This window comes from Podarcis erhardii, assembly GCF_964252035.2.
Source record: "Podarcis erhardii genome assembly, chromosome: 11".
NCBI lineage: Eukaryota > Metazoa > Chordata > Lepidosauria > Squamata > Lacertidae > Podarcis > Podarcis erhardii.
In genome coordinates, this window is record NC_138501.1 from 952,615 (window position 1) to 969,943 (window position 17,329).

At 45.5% G+C, this 17,329-nt stretch overlaps 1 protein-coding gene and 1 long non-coding RNA gene across 2 annotated transcripts in view; both read right to left on the reverse strand.

The window, feature by feature from the left end:
• APBA1 (amyloid beta precursor protein binding family A member 1) overlaps positions 1 to 6,825 on the reverse strand; it is a 119,226-nt gene extending 112,401 nt beyond the window's left edge. Inside the window, exon 1 of the mRNA XM_081880958.1 lies at positions 6,728 to 6,825. The gene's annotated coding sequence lies outside the window, so the exon portion shown is untranslated. The remainder of the gene's footprint in view (positions 1 to 6,727) is intronic.
• On the reverse strand, positions 5,392 to 6,403 carry LOC309352581. The gene is made up of 2 exons (XR_014161386.1): positions 6,215 to 6,403; positions 5,392 to 6,077 (listed from the first exon to the last, which is right to left on the reverse strand). It is a non-coding gene; the product is annotated as an uncharacterized lncRNA (long non-coding RNA).
• Positions 6,826 to 17,329: the final 10,504 nt, after the last annotated feature.

A 17,329-nucleotide genomic window follows, 5' to 3' on the forward strand; every position in this document is an offset into this window, starting at 1 on the left:
GTCAACATCCTTCTTAAATTGTGGTGCCCAGAATTGGACACAGTATTCTAGGTGTGGTCTGAGCAAGACAGAATAGAGTGGGACTATTACTTCCCTTGACCTGGACACTATACTTCTGTTGATGCAGCCTAGAATAGCATTAGCTTTTTTGCTGCTGCATCACACAGTTGACTCATGTTAAGCTTGTAGTCTACTAAGACCCCTAAATCCTTTACACATGTACTACTGGAAATCCAGTATATTTGTGCATCTGGTTTTTCCTGCCTCAGTGCAGAACTTTACATTTGTCCCTATTGAAATTCATTTTGTTAACTTGGGCCCAGTTCTCCAATCTGTTATATGGTCATTTTGAATTCTGATTCTGTCTTCTGCAGCATTAGTTACCCCTCCCAGTTTGGTGTTATCTGCAAATTTAATAATGATGGTGATGATGATGACAACGATGATGATGATGATGATGATGATAGCAGCAGCAACAATACTCCACCCATCAGTTTCCCCAGCTACCCTTGCACCTTCCAGCACATATACAAACATAAGAAAACGTCAAACCTCAAAAACTTCCCAAACATCTCCTCAAAACTTTCATCCAAGTCTTTTATAATGTTGAACAACAAAGGGCCCAGGACATAATCCTGTGGACCCCACTTGTGATGGGTTTCACCTCACAGTGGCTGGCAAGAATGTATTTGCTAAGAGTCTGCCAAACCTGTGAGCTCTAATGTGTGAGCCCCTTGTTTTCTCACATATTTTAGTCTGGAAGCAAGAATTAATGGGCACTAGAGGGTGTTGCTTCACTGCAGTATTTACAGACACTGGAGGAAGCAACTCTTGAGCACAGTGACATTGTCTACCCAGTCAAGTCATAGTCAAGTGTCATCATTCCAACACCCTAGTAATGCTTTTCAGCCATTATTATAACCCACAAGTAAGCACAAACCTATCAGTTGGTTGTGAAAGGGTACACTCTTGTTTTCCCATAGATTTTAGTCCAGTGGCCGAATCTGACATTTCCAGCTTTTTTTTTATGAAGACTGACACCAAACTTGGTCTGGCCCTGATTTAAATAAGTTTCTGGGTGACCAAGAATAGCTTACCCACACAGTGTTAGACATGCCTGGTGTTTCATTCAAAACTAGTTAGCCTTGCCAGTATGTGCATTGTGAGCGGACCAAAAACTTGTAGCCCAGGTGTTGGCAGGCCAATATTTTATGAATCATGGTCAAGGGACCTGTTTAACAAAAGAATCTGAGTGCCTTCAGTGTCCCATTAGGTTCAGTTCTTCTTGAAGACCTGGTATCACATTTGAACAAGGTTATAATAAAATGTATAAAACTGTATGTATGTATGTATATATACATACACATATATATGATTCCACATATTTTTCCTCACATACATTCATGTGAAACTCCTGAAAACAAACAGCCAACACCACAAACAAGCTCTCACACTGAAATAAGAAAATTTGTGCTTCCAGGGTCTCCCAGATCCTGCTCCTTGTTCTATTTAAATCAAGGCAGGTACACTATGGCCCTCCCAATGCTGTTGGACTCCTGCTTCCAGCAGGGATGTAGTCATCAACGTCTGGAGAGGGCCAGGGAAACCAACTGTAGACTAAACCAAGAGGAAGGTTGAAGGGAACCATACCAGCACAAGGGAAGTTTAAGCAAAACTGTGTGCCGTACATGACACAACACAAAGAATGGCAGGCTGAGATATTTCTGCAATCTTAAGAAAATACACAAGCATTGATTAAAGATTCTGTCTAACTCCATGAAGTTCTTTCTACCTGTTTTTTTCTTCTTTTTAAAACCAAAATCAATCTAAGCAGAGAAAGACTGAAAGTAGAGAGCGTGCTTAATCCTCTCCCCTCTTATCATTTTTTTCAGCTCTAAAGCAGTGTTTCCCAACCGGTGTTCCGCGGCACACTAGTGTGCCGCGAGACGTTGCCTGGTGTGCCGTGGGAGGGCACACTCATTGAAATTAGAATTAGACTTTTGCCCCCCGCCCGCCTTCAGAAGAGGTCCAGGACCTCTTTGCTCCCCCCTGCCTGCCTTCCCGGGAGAGCGGAGAAACGCAGCGTGTTTCTCCACTGTCCCGGACAGCTTTTGAAGGCAGGCAGAGGGGAGCAAAGACTTTCGCCCCCCGCCTGCCTTCAGAAGAGGTCCAGGGCCTCTTCTGAAGGCGGGCGGGGGGCAAAGGTCTTTGCTCCCCCGTGCCTGCCTTCCCGGGAGAGCGGAAAGTCTTTGCTCCCCCCCTTCAAAAGCCGTCCGGGACAGAGGAGAAACGTGCTGCGTTTCTACGCTCTCCCGGGAAGGCAGGCAGGGGGAGCCAAAGACTTTTGCCCCCCGCCAGCCTTCAGAAGAGGTCCTTGACCTCTTCTGAAGGCGGGCGGGGGGCGAAAGTCTTTGCTCCCCCCGCCTGCCTTCAAAAGCCGTCCAGGACAGCGGAGAAACACGCTGCTTTTCTCCGCTCTCCCGGGAAGGCAGGCAGGGGGGGAGCAAGGACTTTTGCCCCCCGCCCGCCTTCAGAAGAGGTCCTGGACCTCTTCTGAATGCGGGCGGGGGGCGAAAGTCTTTGCTCCCCTCTGCCTGCCTTCAAAAGCTGTCCGGGACAGCGGAGAAACACGCTGCGTTTCTCCGCTCTCCCGGGAAGGCAGGCAGGGGGGAGCAAAGACTTTCACCCCCCGCCAGCCTTCAGAAGAGGTCCTGGACCTCTTCTGAAGGCGGGCGGGGGAACAAAAGTCTTTGCTCCCCCCGCCTGCCTTCAAAAGCCGTCCAGGATAGCGGGAAGCGCTTCCCTGCTATCCCGGACTGCTTTTAAAATGCTGGCGGTGGGGAGCAAAGCCTTTCGGCCCCCGCCGGCCTTCCTGGACCTCTTCTGAAGGCCGGAGGGGGGGGAAGGCTTTGCTCCCCACCGCCAGCATTTAAAAGAGGTCCCTGGAGATTTCCCTATAGGCTTTCTTCTTGCGAAGCAAGCCCATAGGGAAATTCATCTTGCGAAGTGCCTCAAAAAACGGAAAACCCTTTCGTCTTGCGGGTTTTCAGTCTTGCGAGGCATTCGTCTTGCGGGGCACCACTGTATATATAGTCAATATAGGCACAGAGTTAATTTTTTAAACATTTTCTAATGGTGGTGTGCCTCGAGATTTTTTTCATGAAACAAGTGTGCCTTTGCCCAAAAAAGGTTGGGAAACACTGCTCTAAAGCAACCTTTTGAAGCTTCTTCTACCATTTATATATATGAGAGAAAACATATGGGGTCCTCTGGGGACCAGATGGGAAAGGTCTGCATAACCTCCATTTCCATCTGGTCTTGCTCTGCCCACAGAGATGATTTTGGTTTTTTGAAAAAGGTGGAGAAACACCCTATACAAATGCACACAGAAAGAGCTCTGTAATATGTGGCCTGAGTTTATGTAGAAGAGACCTAAATTTCATTTTGTACTGCTGCAGGATGGAACTGGAAGGGGAAGAATGAAAAGGTATTATATCTAAAATGTTCCAATGGTGCACTGTTGTAATTTCTTAAATGCAGAGTTCAAATTAATTCAGTGATTGTGAGTCAGAACAACCTTCTGTGAAACCTTGAGGGGAAGGAAGACCTTCATCTCCTGCCTTTCCATGCTAGGCAAGCTGGCCGGCCTGCTTTTGGTCAGTTCCCCACATTTAGTCAATGATACCTTTGTACATTTCCTTGAAGGTCACAGACAACACCTTTCATTCTTCTTTTCTATTTTTATTAAAGATTTTCTTGATTTTCAGAAGTATGTGTAATGTCTCTTGTATCACCTTTCATTCTTAAGGCTTCTTTTATAAGATATCAGACATCAGAGAGGCAGCTATGTAGCTTAAAGACAATTAAGGGTTGAACTGAGAATGACAATGATCAAACAGTTCAGCTCTTTAAATACTTATTCTTAACGAGTTAATACATTACATATTTTTAAATTTTATTTTAATCCCAGCAAATAAAAAACAATTATTACAAAAGCAAAAGTAACATCGCTGCCTTCCACTTTACATATTCATGTTTAGAGGGTTTTTCCCAATGAATTTTATTGCTTTTTTTTTTTTTACTTATTGCTGGTTTTGCAATTTTTGCAATTTTTAAAAAACCACTTAAAAATTTAAGTTTATAACTCAGTATTAAATGCATCCAGTTAGATATTCAACTGATTTCAAGCAAGTATGCTTCGGATCATAGCTTTAAGAACAGTACATTTTTCAAACAGAATTCATTTTGAGCTAATACAAAATAAATTTTCTGCATGCAATATGAAAAACATTTCTGCTTCTCTCAAGCAGCACTCTCTTCTTAGAGTCTACCTCCCCTGGCAATCTTTCAATGAATCAACCAATGACTCAAACTACAAATATCTTTTCTATACCAGCTTTCTAAAATGTGAGGCTTTACATTGAAGACAAAACAACAGTCAAAAGACATTACTCCTATTTCAAATCAAGCCAGGCGCATTAGTGCATAACAAAAATGTAGCTGCAAGCTAGAACAGCTACAAAAGAGGCATTATACCTCCATGAATTATAGGATACATGTCTAGTACTACTATTACTTGGCCAAACCAGTTCAAATCTGATGTTTATGGCACTTTTAAATTCAGATTACTGCAACCATTCTTCAATCATTTTATAGCAAACACAATAGATATTTTCAATCAACCTGGCTTTCAACTTTATCACAATGTACTGTATAGTCTCATAAACACCATCTGAAGTAAGTTAACATGATTAGCCCAAAGCCACTCAGTTACCTCCATAGTATTTGAGTCTATTATCTCCCACAACGAAACCCAACTTTCTATTAAGCTTGCCCACTTTTTAGTGATGGGATTCCTAAAACTGTTACAGCTAAGAGACAAAGAGAAATGTAGCAGTATTCCCCAATGCAGAACCTACAAACCATAAAGAAAGTCATCTGCTGAATTTCTGCTAGTCATAGTTATTAAAGGTACAACACAGCAGGACAAAAAGAAGCTGACGTGTACATACTTTCTAGATTTCAAACTTATAAGCAAAACTGCTCTCAAAAAAGCTGCAACAGAGGCATATACAGAAAATGTAGTGCTATAATAAAGCTATATACACAGTACTCCTGTTTTGCTTTCATTTTCTAAATACTATTGGCTAGTATGCTGTGCTTTAAAACAGGCTAACAGCACGACTTTCAGTGGTGATGAGGAACCCTAGATTGCTATTTAGAATAAATATATACCCAGGGCTTTTTTTCAGCTGGAACTCGCCTGAACTCAGTTCTGGCACCTCTCAGCTGGGCACCATTGCCATTATAAGAAAACAAGTGAGGTGTTCATGGTGGGTTCCAGCACCCCTTTTTCTAGAAAAATAGCACTGTATATAACTTAGAATTAAAAGACAATCAAATCTTGGACAGTATTATTACAAATATTGACTTAATTTGAGGCCATGGTCAATCACACAACTGGGAATATCCCCCATGGATTTAACTGTACTTTCTTTAACTGGTCATACATAGTCCTACCTGCTGTATATTTACTCAAAAGCAAGCCACACTGTGGTTTCTGTTGCTTATGTGAAACTTGGTGTATGAAGGACCACAGCTGTGCAGCACAATCCTGTCATTGCTCACTCATAAGCAAAACCCACGGGACTTATTTCCAAGAAAGCATGCGTAGGATTTTGGTCTTAATATGTTTAGGGATGGAGATGCATGGATGTTATGCAGATCTGCCCCTTCACAGCTCCCCCCCCCCCCAAAAAATACAAAAAAACATAAATGCCACTAGGGATATGCTGGATATGCTTGATATACTAAGTTTCTGAAATGACTTTCAGATTTAAGACAAAGGAGAAATGGTTCCTGTTTTGTGTTATTGTTAATGCAGCAACAAAAATACAATACTGTACTTTTTCTCTCCATTTCTCAGCCTGCAATAAATATGGCATTGTATGTGCGCTTCTGGAGGTATGAGAGGCACAGGCTGCAAACACAGAAAAAACACTTCGCAATTTGACAGCAGTGCAGTAGAATGTAAGGTACTGTGACTCAGATATTGTTCGGATGATGTAGATGGGTCTCTGGAAATACATAAGCAAAGGGATGCCTAAATGCATATTGATGGATGCGCACATCCATACCAAAATAAGCAGCATACTTTGAGGCGAGAAATTTATGTCACATGTCTGATCTGCCCCTCACCCCTGCATTTGCATACATTTAATATGAAGGATTGTTCGGAGGCAGGAAAAGGATGAGCCTTTCCGTTCATTCTTGGCGGTGGGTACCGTTCCTTTTGAGATAATATGGTCTAGAAGCATTTTTAAAAATCTGACGTTCCAGCCATCGGAGAGCTACGCCAAGTCTTCTCAAAACGAGCCTTTGAGAAAGGGGAGAAGGCCCTCGCGGGAGCTCCCCGCGGCAGCCCCGGCGCCCGGCGCCCTCCGCGCAGCCCCAGGGAGGCGCCCGGGCGGAGGAGAGGGAGGCTGCTGGGCGCTGCAGGCGCATCCGCGGCTCCGAGGGAGGGAGGGAGGGAGGCCGGCTTCCCCTCCGGTGCGGCACCTGGCGGGCCCCGCAGCCTCGGGCAAGGAGGAGCCCCCGCGGCCCCTTCGCGCGGCTGAGGAGACCCGGCGGCTCTGCCTCCCTAGCGGGCGGGCGGGCGGCGCCTGCTTCCCCACATCCCCTTCTCGGCCCCGAGGGAGGGAGCCGCGCGTCTCTCTCGCGCCCTTACCTGCCTGGGGAGCCGCGGCGCCCGCCGCACTCAGGGCGCCCAGCGGAGGCCGAGGCGGCGGCGGCGGCGGCAGCGCTGGGCTGGGCGGCCCACCTGGAAAGCAGCTTTCCGCGGAGCCGCTCGCCCGGCCTGGCGCTCCACCATCTTCCTCCTGCGGCTCCGCCCCGGCTCGGCTCCGCAGCCTCCCGGCCAGCGCCTCCCTCCGCTCCGCCCTCCGCCCGCCTCCGCGCTCGCTCGCTCGCTCGCGCTCCTCACGCTCGGCCCCGAAAGAGGAGGCGGCGGCGAGGGGCCGCTCGCCAAGGCGCCCGGCCAGCAGGAGGAGGAGGAGGAAGAGGCCGCCGCCGCCGCCTGGGTCGCCCGCAGGCCTGGGGAGGAGAGGCAAGGGGCCGAGGAGAAGAGGGCCGGCCGGCCGGCCGGTCTTCCCCTCAGCGCGGAGCCCTGGCTGCCCGCCGGGCCGGGATGAAGAGAGGCCCCCCCGCCCCAGCCCCGGCCCCGGCCCCCCCCCTCCGGACTCGAAGGAAATGGAAGTGCGTGAAGAGAAGGATGAGGACGGGATTTAAAATTCTGTAATTCTCATAAAGGACATAAGATGTTATTGTGAACTTAATACCATGGTGATTTTTAAAAATGCATAGAATTAACACTGAAAACCTTTTGCAATTACAGTGGTACCTCGGGTTAAGAACTGGACCTCCAGAACGATTTAAGTTCTTATCCCGAGGTACCACTTTACTGAACTTCGTGAACCTGTTGTGGAATATGTATAATGTTTTAGGAAAATGAGGTTGTAATGTTATCCTTAAAAAACACACCTTGAGCTTACAAATTATATTGCCTGGGAAGTGTAAATAATATGATTATGATTACCTGACAGCGTGGCACTTTTAGAATCTACCGGTACTTTATGCTGTTGTTAAAAAGTCAGTTTTAAAATGGAAGTAAACTACAACCATCAAATACAGTAAGGCTAAAATGGTTTTTTCCTAGCCTTCCTCATAGCAAAATCATTCAAAACTTCATCAAAATTTGTCTAAGTTTGTCACTTTCAATGTACAGAATGCTCAGTGTGGACAACCTCTCTTGAGACATTGTGGCCCTTATTTCATTTTTAATTCTTTTGAGTCTTGAAAAACTCCTCTCTCCTGAGCAGTTAGTGACCATAAAGCTAAGAAATAGCCACAAGATTGCTTCCACATTAGGAAAGGCTATCTGAATTTTTTCCTTGTATATAATTTGATAAAGGTCTGTATGAGACAGAGAGTGCTCTGCTGTAAGCCTATGGCTTTATCTCCTGAACAGGTGAAAGTGCAAAATATCATCAACAGGTTTCAGGTCAATATCTTCTGGGTTTTCTTTCATCAACAGTTCAACACCTTGCTTAATTTCTTGCTGTCAAATTAGCAAGAATGGCAAACAGTTGTGCAGTATCACTATACACACTACTTCTTTTTAAATTGGCTTCAAGTGCATCTAATAAATGATTTTCTTCTAAACCTATCTCTTGAAGATAGTGCATCTGAGGCATCAGGTGCACTTCTGTCATTTCTTTGCCGTTCCCTCACTCTTTGTCTCCTTGTTTTGTAGTTGACATTTGGCAAGGTGGCTTTTGCTTGTTTCTCAAGCTCGTCAAAAACAAGTCTAATTTTCCTTTAAAATCCAGGAGTGAACTGTACAAACTTGCATAAGAACTCAATAACAGGTCTGATTTCTGAAGGGCTTTGCTGACCATGTGAAAATGACCAAGCACATGGATCCAAAATGCAGCATAAACACAAATTCCAGTTCTTCCATTTTCTGCAAAAGATTGTTAGCTTGAAGCCTGGTCTCCCCCTTCCCCTTAACATCAGAGTACAAATGACTGAGGGCATCGGTGATAGCACTTTCCAAAACAGCTTCTGTGGCTTTTGCGTGTACATCCCACCTAGTGTCTGACAAATATTAAGGCACTTTAGACTGAGGTGGCAAAAATGATTTTAGAACTGCCCATCTCTTTGTGGAGGATGAAAAGAAGGTATAAATTTCACTGATAATGCCAAAACAGTTCACTGCATCAAGGCAGCAATCCACAGCTGAACAGCCCACCAGATTTAAAAAGTGACCTGCGCATGGAATAAATTTTGCAAATTTTTTTTTAAATGATTTTTTGCTGCATACCATTGTACTTGCCAGCCATGTTGGCAGCATTGTCATAAGACTGCCCATGGCATTTTCTAAAGTCAATTTCAAGCTCAGTAGTAAAATAGTTGAACGCTAAATCAGCCATGCTTTCCCCTGAGTGGTCTTTCAGCTCAAGGAAAGTTAATCTCTCAGTTGGCAAACCATCTTCAGGTGATACATATTTGATAAATAAAGTCAACTGATCAGTATGTGAAATGTCAGGAGTGGAATCTACTGAAAAGCTGAAATATCCAGCCTTTCTCACATCAGCCAGAATTGCATCCTTAACTTTTTTTGCCATGAGCTGAAAAACTTCCTCACATATAGTTTTTGACAAATAAGAGGGATTGCCTGATCCAGAATGTCCATACCGATTGATAGGAGCATGTAAAAATGGATCAAATTTTGCCACTAGTTCTAAAAGACCATTATTTGGTGATCCAAAGTGTTCATCGTCTCCCCGAATGGTAAGCCTCATTCTACAAGAGTGCATATTACAGCAATAATTCCATGACATGCTGCCAGTATTGCTGTACTGCTTTTATTTGTTCCTCTAGCTTGGAAGTAAACATTTGCCTGCGTTCCCTTGTTAGGTAGGCCAATATGGCATTCCTATGCTTCTCTGAGTTTTCATGACTTTGGATAAGATGGGGGTTGTGCCAGTCATCAAACTGTGGAAGAAGATGCAAGGTCTGGAAAGAGTTTACAAACAAAGCAAAAAATCTGCCCTTTTGAGGGAGAATATGCAAGCCACCCTTGGCTATATGTTTCCCCATTTACTTTTGTTGGATAAAAAAAAGCTTTTGTGCAAAACCTGGACTGCTTTTTGTACACTGATTTGGAATTTGAAAATGGTCCACGATGATGCAGAACTTGAGAGGGACCCCTCTCTACCCAATAGGATACTTTCTCATGTGATTATTCTGACCACAAACCAACATCTGGTACGGTAGATCTATGTTTGGCATCATCTTTCTCTTGCATCTGGGACACCTTGGACTTGGCCTACTATCATATCAGGTGTGAACTGCAAAATCTGACTATTCACATTCTTTTCTTGTGGCTCTTTAGCCTCTCCCTGCCCAGTAAGTGACTGTTGAATTAGTTCTATATTTTCATGGCTGCTTCCTCATAATCGTTTTGCTGTTCCACATCCTGCTTCACTGTTTCTCTTTCAGGGAGGTTTTTGTCTGGTTGAATGCTTGTATTTGGTTCAGATTGAATAGCTTCACTGCTGACTCTTGTTGCTTCACTGAGTGGTTGATGCACGAAAGCAGTGATTGGTCTTAACTTCATTATCATAGCATTTCCGAGTCTCTGTCTCTTGCGCTTGCTAGCGCCACTTTTAAATCTTTAACTCATACTTAGATTAGAATCTAAAAATAAGAATAAAAATTAATCTTCAACTGGGTAGCCACTCAGTGAGTAGCTGCCACCACTCACTGACTTCCCTATGCCTTTCTTGAGGGGTAGTGAGTCCCCTCTGGCTGACTCCTGGGGTTTGGAGATGAAAACCCCTAACTTTGTGTTTCTCCTAGAGGGTTAGCACTTGCACATTTTGGGGCTTTGCCCCTCCCAGAACCCTTCTTAAGGCACTGGTAGAGGGCAGAGCAGGTGAGACTGTAGGCACAGCACTAGACTGGGCTTTTAAACAAAGAACAAATATTTTATTGACTATCTACAAGTAACAGGATTTTAAACACAAAAGGCACTTTAAATTAAACACAGAAAAGGAAAACACCACCGGGCACAAATAAAATAAGACAAAACGCAGTTCCTCTGACCCTGAACTGATCCCTATACTTCTGTCCGCCCTCAGGATGAGGTCCAGTTACCAACCTGCAGCCTGGCCTCCTGCCTTCTACAGGTAGTTCTGGATCCCTCTGTGGATCCCTTCCCTGATCCTAAAGGCCTCTCTCTGCCTGTGAGCAATCTGCAGTGCATGCTCCAGGCAGCCTTCCACTGATTAAAGTGTAGCACATACCACTACTGACTGACCCTTGGGCTGAGGAAGGCTGTGCAGCTGGTTGTTGACTCTCTGGGCCTGCTGGCTCTGGATTCTGAGATGGAAAATTCTGGGGTGCGAGGATACTCATCAGGGTGAAAGTACCCATAGGTTTCTGTAGTTAGCGGAAGAAGCCAAATACAGGAGCAAAACAGTGGTCAGTAGACCACAATCTTTATTGTTGCGCAACAGGTCTCCACACAGAGTAAGAACCCCGAACATGGGTTACAAGCTCTTTGAAGACCTTCCCTCCCTACCCAGAATACATATCCAGAACCATCATTGATACATCGCTGATACATCATGTCACAAGGAGCGGGGGGAGTCGTGAGGTTACCCAAGTTCATCAACTTGCCCTGGATATCAGATCAGGTTCCCAACACCTTAAATACCCGCCACCTAAAGAACAAGAAAACTATCAATGCATATCCTTGCCTTCTGGCCTTCCCAAGGATGGGCTGTGGGAACACCAGCCTCAGGAAACCCATCAGTGGATGTTCATTGTTTCCCTCAAGGGAGGGGTGCTGTGTACTTGACTGTATATCCCAAGGATCATGGGGGAGGGTGGTATCCAAGTTGAGTACATGACCTCTCAGAGGATTATGGAGGAAGATGATGTCCAAGTCCGCCTTTCCCTTTGAAGCAAAATGTCATTGAAATGGGGGAGAAATGCCCTCGCATGAAGTCATAGGTTTGCAATTTGGGGAGAGGGGAGACTGCAGTGCTGGGGAGCGGGCAGGCTGGCGAGGCCCCCTAGAGCTAGAGGCCCAAGTTGCCCTGCCTTCTCATGAAGTCTTTGGTTTGCAGTTTTGGAAGAGGGAATACTGTGCAGCGCTGGGGAGAGGGCAGGCTGGCGAGGCCTGTGGGAAAATGATTGCTTGTACATGAGAGCATGAGCAAAGTTCTTATTGTTACAGGGTGATTTCATAGCTAGAAGCATCCTTGGAGCATGAACAGCGCGTGAACAGCTCGTGCTGTCCTATATGATTGGCTAACGTGGCATGGCCTGATGCTCGCATGGTCTAGTGCGAAGGTCCTTATCTGCTTGCTAGAACAAATTGCTTGGCTTGTACTTTGTATCTTTCTGATTTCACACAATAAAAGCTGTGCTGCATGAGCCCTAGAAGCAGCCATATTTCGGAACCTATTATGGTGTGAGACTGATTTTTCCTTGGATGCCGAGCTGCAACTCGACAATTGGTGCCCCGTGTGACTGCCTTCGGACTTCACGTTGTTCTTCATTATTCAGCACTCACCAACACGTCGTTCATCCACGTAGTGGATCCCTGGTGAGTGCTCCCGTGTGATTTCTTTCGGACTTCATGCTGTTTTACAACGTTCAGCCTCACCTCGCCCGGCAGGGCTGCAGACGCGTCGTTCATCCACGTAGTGGATCCCCGGTGAGAGCTCCCGTGTGAATGTGATTCTGGACTACGTTACGGACTTATCAGCACTTATCTCCGCCCGGACAGGGCAAAAGGCGCCTCCCTCATCCTCCTAAGGATCCCTCCGGTAAGTGCTCCCTGCTCTTTTGCAACTCTTGCAATCATGGGAAAGTCTCTCTCTGCACCACAGAAAATTTTTTTTAAAGACCTTAAATTCCTTTTGGCCAGTAACAACCTTGCTGTTCAGAAAGCTGACCTTAAGTCCCTTATAAAAGCCCTGGACACTCACTGTCCCTGGTTCCCCCAGGACGGAAATTGGGAGTTAGACGATTGGAAAAAAATTGGACACTTCTTTCAAAATCATCCTCAGATTGATGTCAAAGTTTTGCATGCCTGGTGTAACGTCTACAAAGCTATGTCGTGCTTAACTCCTTCAAACATTCTTCTGGCTGCCGCAACAGCTTCTTCGCCCGCCCTCCCAGCTCCCGCTTTGCCTGCCTCAAACCTACCTCCTAAACCGCCGGACATTTTCCCTTCGGCTCCTCCTGTCACTCCCCTGCATTCTTCAAATTCTGCAGCACCCCCCGCTCTTCCGCCTCCTCCGCCCAAGGCATCTGGCACCGCTTCCACCCCACTTCAAGAGGCCCTTCGAGCGGCTGCTCCGTTGCTGGCCTTTGATTCTACAACTCCTAATCTCTTTCCTGTGATTGCTCCTGCCGCCCCGGGGGGAGGCCCAGCCCGGCACGAACAGTTTGATTTGAGATTCATAAAGGAAGCTTTGTCTTCTGTACCTGATGACAAAAATGAGCGAGATGGCCGTTGGGGCAGCGTCAGACAGGATCCTACAGAGCCTTCTGGACAATTTGTCGATCGCTTGTATAACACCCTTAAACGGCAAGTTCAGGACGTAGCAGCCCAAGAAGTGATTGTCCGCCAGCTTGCGTTTGATAATGCGAATGAGGACTGTAAGCAAGCACTGCGCCCTTTGATGACAACTCCCAATATAGCCATTGCAGATATGTTTAAAGCCTGCCAATCGGTGGGGACTGATTGCCTGCTAGCCACGGCTTTGTCCACCACCGTGTCCCAAAATCCTGCCAAGGATAAAACCTGTTTTGGATGTGGCGAAGTGGGTCATTTTCATGCGCAGTGCAGATCTATCGCACAGCAATGTCACCCCAGCACAAAGTGCCCCATCTTTGATACAGGCCAGGACTTGTCAATTTTATGAAGCACATCTTAGATCTCACACTGGCCACCCTGGGCAGAAAGGATTTTACGCCTGCTGAACTTCACTACGTCTTCGCCCAAGGAGACACCAGCGCCTTGCGACCGTATTTTACGCTGTCTGCCTGTGGGAATCTGCCTTCTGACCTCAACCCGCCCTGCAGCTGGAGACATCGCCATATTGACGTGCCCTGGATGGAGTCACCTTCTACAGCTGTTCCAGTGTTTCCTGGCACGTTGAAAGGCCATCTTCGTCTCTACTGCATTGGCCCTCCTTTTTCCCTGGGACGCCACTTCTACCACCAAATATCATGACAGTTTTGCTGCTTCTGGTTTGGGAACTGAGCCTGGCTTTGAAGGATGCCCTCGCTATACTGGCATCGCTTGGATTTTACCCCCCAGATCTCTTCTTCTTTTCTCCTCCCTCAGGAGTCCTGCCCCATGGTGTGTTCCCCTGAGCATGTACAGAAAGCTGTCTTGGAACTATTGTGGACTCTTGGCAGGACAGGGGGTGAGGAGGTTTCAGTGTGTTCCAGTTGTTTCATTCTTGTGCTTTGGCATGGTTCCCGGACAGAAAGCAAGTTGCAATGTGGTTCTTTAGCAGGGCCTGAGAAGACAATGGGCTCTGTTCTCTGCCTTGTTGCAATCTTTTTATTTACAGCAAATGGGCTCCTGTATCTGCAGGAATGGCTGTGTGGCTTCTCCTGGTTTGTGGTTTTTACATGCCAATAATCGAGCCACGAAATATCACGCAGGTTGCTCGGAAACAGCTATTGGAATAATTTACCATTCTCACCCTTATTGCCCCCCCGAGCAACCAATATGGCATCGTCCTGAGTGGCCCCACAATTCCACTTCACACGGATGGAGCCTCTCCGTGAACTTTGTAAAAGAAACTTTGCCTACAAAGAAATCCCCTCTGCCTTTTCTGGTACCTGCACGTTAGGTATAGTAGTACCCTTGGTATATAAAATAGATAAGCTCCCAGCGGTCCGTTTGCGTAACAGAAGGGAAGTACTATCACCTATTTCTCAATATACAGGGACGGCCATCTCTAGGTCCCTTCTGCCTTCTTTAGGTGCAGCCATGAATTACCGTGATTTGCATAAATTGGCAAACTGGACAGAAAATTTGTTTAATTCCACCATTTTGGCTTTAAAAATGATTAACAAAGAAATATCAGAAATAAGAAATGTAGTTCTTCAACATCATTATGCTTTAGATGTGATCCTTGCTTCTAAAGGTGGAATTTGTGCCTTAATTCATTCTCATTGCTGCATGTATATAACTGATCAATCGACCAATATCTCTGCTACTATTGATCATATGGAACAAATGATAGCCCATAATCCTTTGAATCCACCTGAAGGTTTTGATCCATGGGAATGGTTGTCTTCTTGGTTACCTAATGGATTATGGTTAAGAAAAATATTATTGATTGTAATTGCATGTATTGCTGGCTTCATTATGGTGTGTTGTTGCATTCAATGCATACCCTCTTTGATTTCCCAATGCACTGCATGGTGGTACCGACCACGGCCTACCACAGGGGTTACAAGAGGAATTTATGTTGCAAAGTGTAGACGCTTAGGCAATGAAGTGTATGATTTGGACTAATGGTCCCTCTTTTCCTCTAATAATATAAACAAAAAAAGGGGATATGTGGGAAAATGATTGCTTGTACATGAGAGCATGAGCAAAGTTCTTATTGTTACAGGGTGATTTCATAGCTAGAAGCATCCTTGGAGCATGAACAGCGCGTGAACAGCTCGTGCTGTCCTATATGATTGGCTAACGTGGCATGGCCTGATGCTCGCATGGTCTAGTGCGAAGGTCCTTATCTGCTTGCTAGAACAAATTGCTTGGCTTGTACTTTGTATCTTTCTGATTTCACACAATAAAAGCTGTGCTGCATGAGCCCTAGAAGCAGCCATATTTCGGAACCTATTATGGTGTGAGACTGATTTTTCCTTGGATGCCGAGCTGCAACTCGACAGAGGCCCCCTGGAGCTAGAGGCCCTAGGCTTCAGCCTACTTAGCCGATACATAAATCCGGCCCTGCCTGGAGGAGACCCCTCTCTGGAGCCCCGAGAAAAGCGGCCGGTGCCGAGGGAGAGCGGCTGCCCGTGGCCTGAGCTGGCGCGAGGCCAGCACTCCCTCAGGCTGCCTGCTCTTTGCCATGGACGCCCGCCCGCCGGGCGCCTGGCCAGCTGCTGCGTGCCAGTGTGGCCTTCGCGAGGGCCTGGCCAGCCCAGGGCAGCCCCGCTCCGCGTGTGCCGGGGGCAGGACATCGGAGGCCGCTTGAAGTGCAGCTGCTCCTGTGTTCCCTGCCTAAGCTCCAAAGCTCACGGGAAAGCAGCTGGACAAGGAAGTGCCGGAAAGCCAGACCTGTTGAATTGCCATCCACGTCCTCAAGCAAAGTTTACACTTGAGGCATAAAACTGCTTTCTCACTCTCAAAGGGACTTCCGAGTAAACTTATATAAAATTCACTGATCGTTGTTTCTGAACACTTTTGTCAATAACAAAACTGAACTCATCCAGTGATTGATGTTGGAAACTGTGGCTGCTATAGCATTGTGTAGTTTATTCAGAAAGATGTGTCTTCTGTCTTGTTCAGTCACACACTATATATAGGAAAACATTTCTGACTTGTGAAGAAGATTGTATTCAGTTAAATAAACCTATCACACACTTACTCTGTTTCTAAATAAATGTAGTCCTTTAAAGGGTCTTCCTCACTTTAAGCTCTTCTCTGTGAGAAAGTGTGATAAACGCTTGTTAAACTGAAAAAATGATGTGGTCACTCCTACAACTGATTACCAACAACAGGCACTGTATTACTAATGTTGTGGTCATAATGGCCACATTGGGATGAAAATAGCATGACTGAAAAAAGTACCATCTTTTTTTAAAGTTACAATAACACTCAGGCTACATTCAAAAGCTTCTAGGGCATTTAGCTGACCAGTTAAACCATTATGCTTCCACAGGAAGCAACAGTGGCAAATATGTTTGTGTGTCTACAAATAATTTTTAATTTATTTAAAGCAGGGTAGCCAACATGGTGCCCTTCAAATGTTTTGGACTACAACTCCCATCATCCCTGACTATTGGCCAGGGCTGCCTGGAAATTATAGCTGACAAAACCTGCAGGGCACCACAATAGTTATCCTGGAGTTAAAGCATTTCTACCCCTCTTGACCCCAAAGGCTCTCAGAATAACTTACAAAATATCAAAGCCCTTGAAATATAGGAAAGGGACCCAAAATATATTATTTCCAGAATTTAAAAAAAACAAACAATGGGCATAACACATATAAGCATAAGCACTTCAGATAGTAATCCATTAACCAATTATGCTGTAGCAAGACCTGTTGAACTCTGCAGAACTCATTGAATAGTAAATATATATATGTTTGTTCTGACAAAAACTCAAATCTTCCCCAGATTACTGAAAAACTGCTTAAATCTAATTGTAGCAATGTTTCTGAGCTAAACAGATATGGAACTGATTAGGACCTAGATTGGAAATCTCCTAGGAAACCCATTGCATTACATCTCAGACTTCATTCAGCATATAAGCATCTAAAATAAATCACATTGGCAGAAACATGCCTCATGAACCTTAAGATAGAATAATTGTGACTCACAGTTTTTTTAAAAAACAACAAAACTTGTGTGTCAAAGTCACAGCTCTTCATATTCCTTAGCCATGCCAATAATTCATATTGTGTCCAGATATTTTCCCTCTTGTACTGTTGAATCACAGAACTGCAGAGTTGGAAGGGACCCCTGAGGGTCATCTAGTCCAGCCCCCACCAATGCA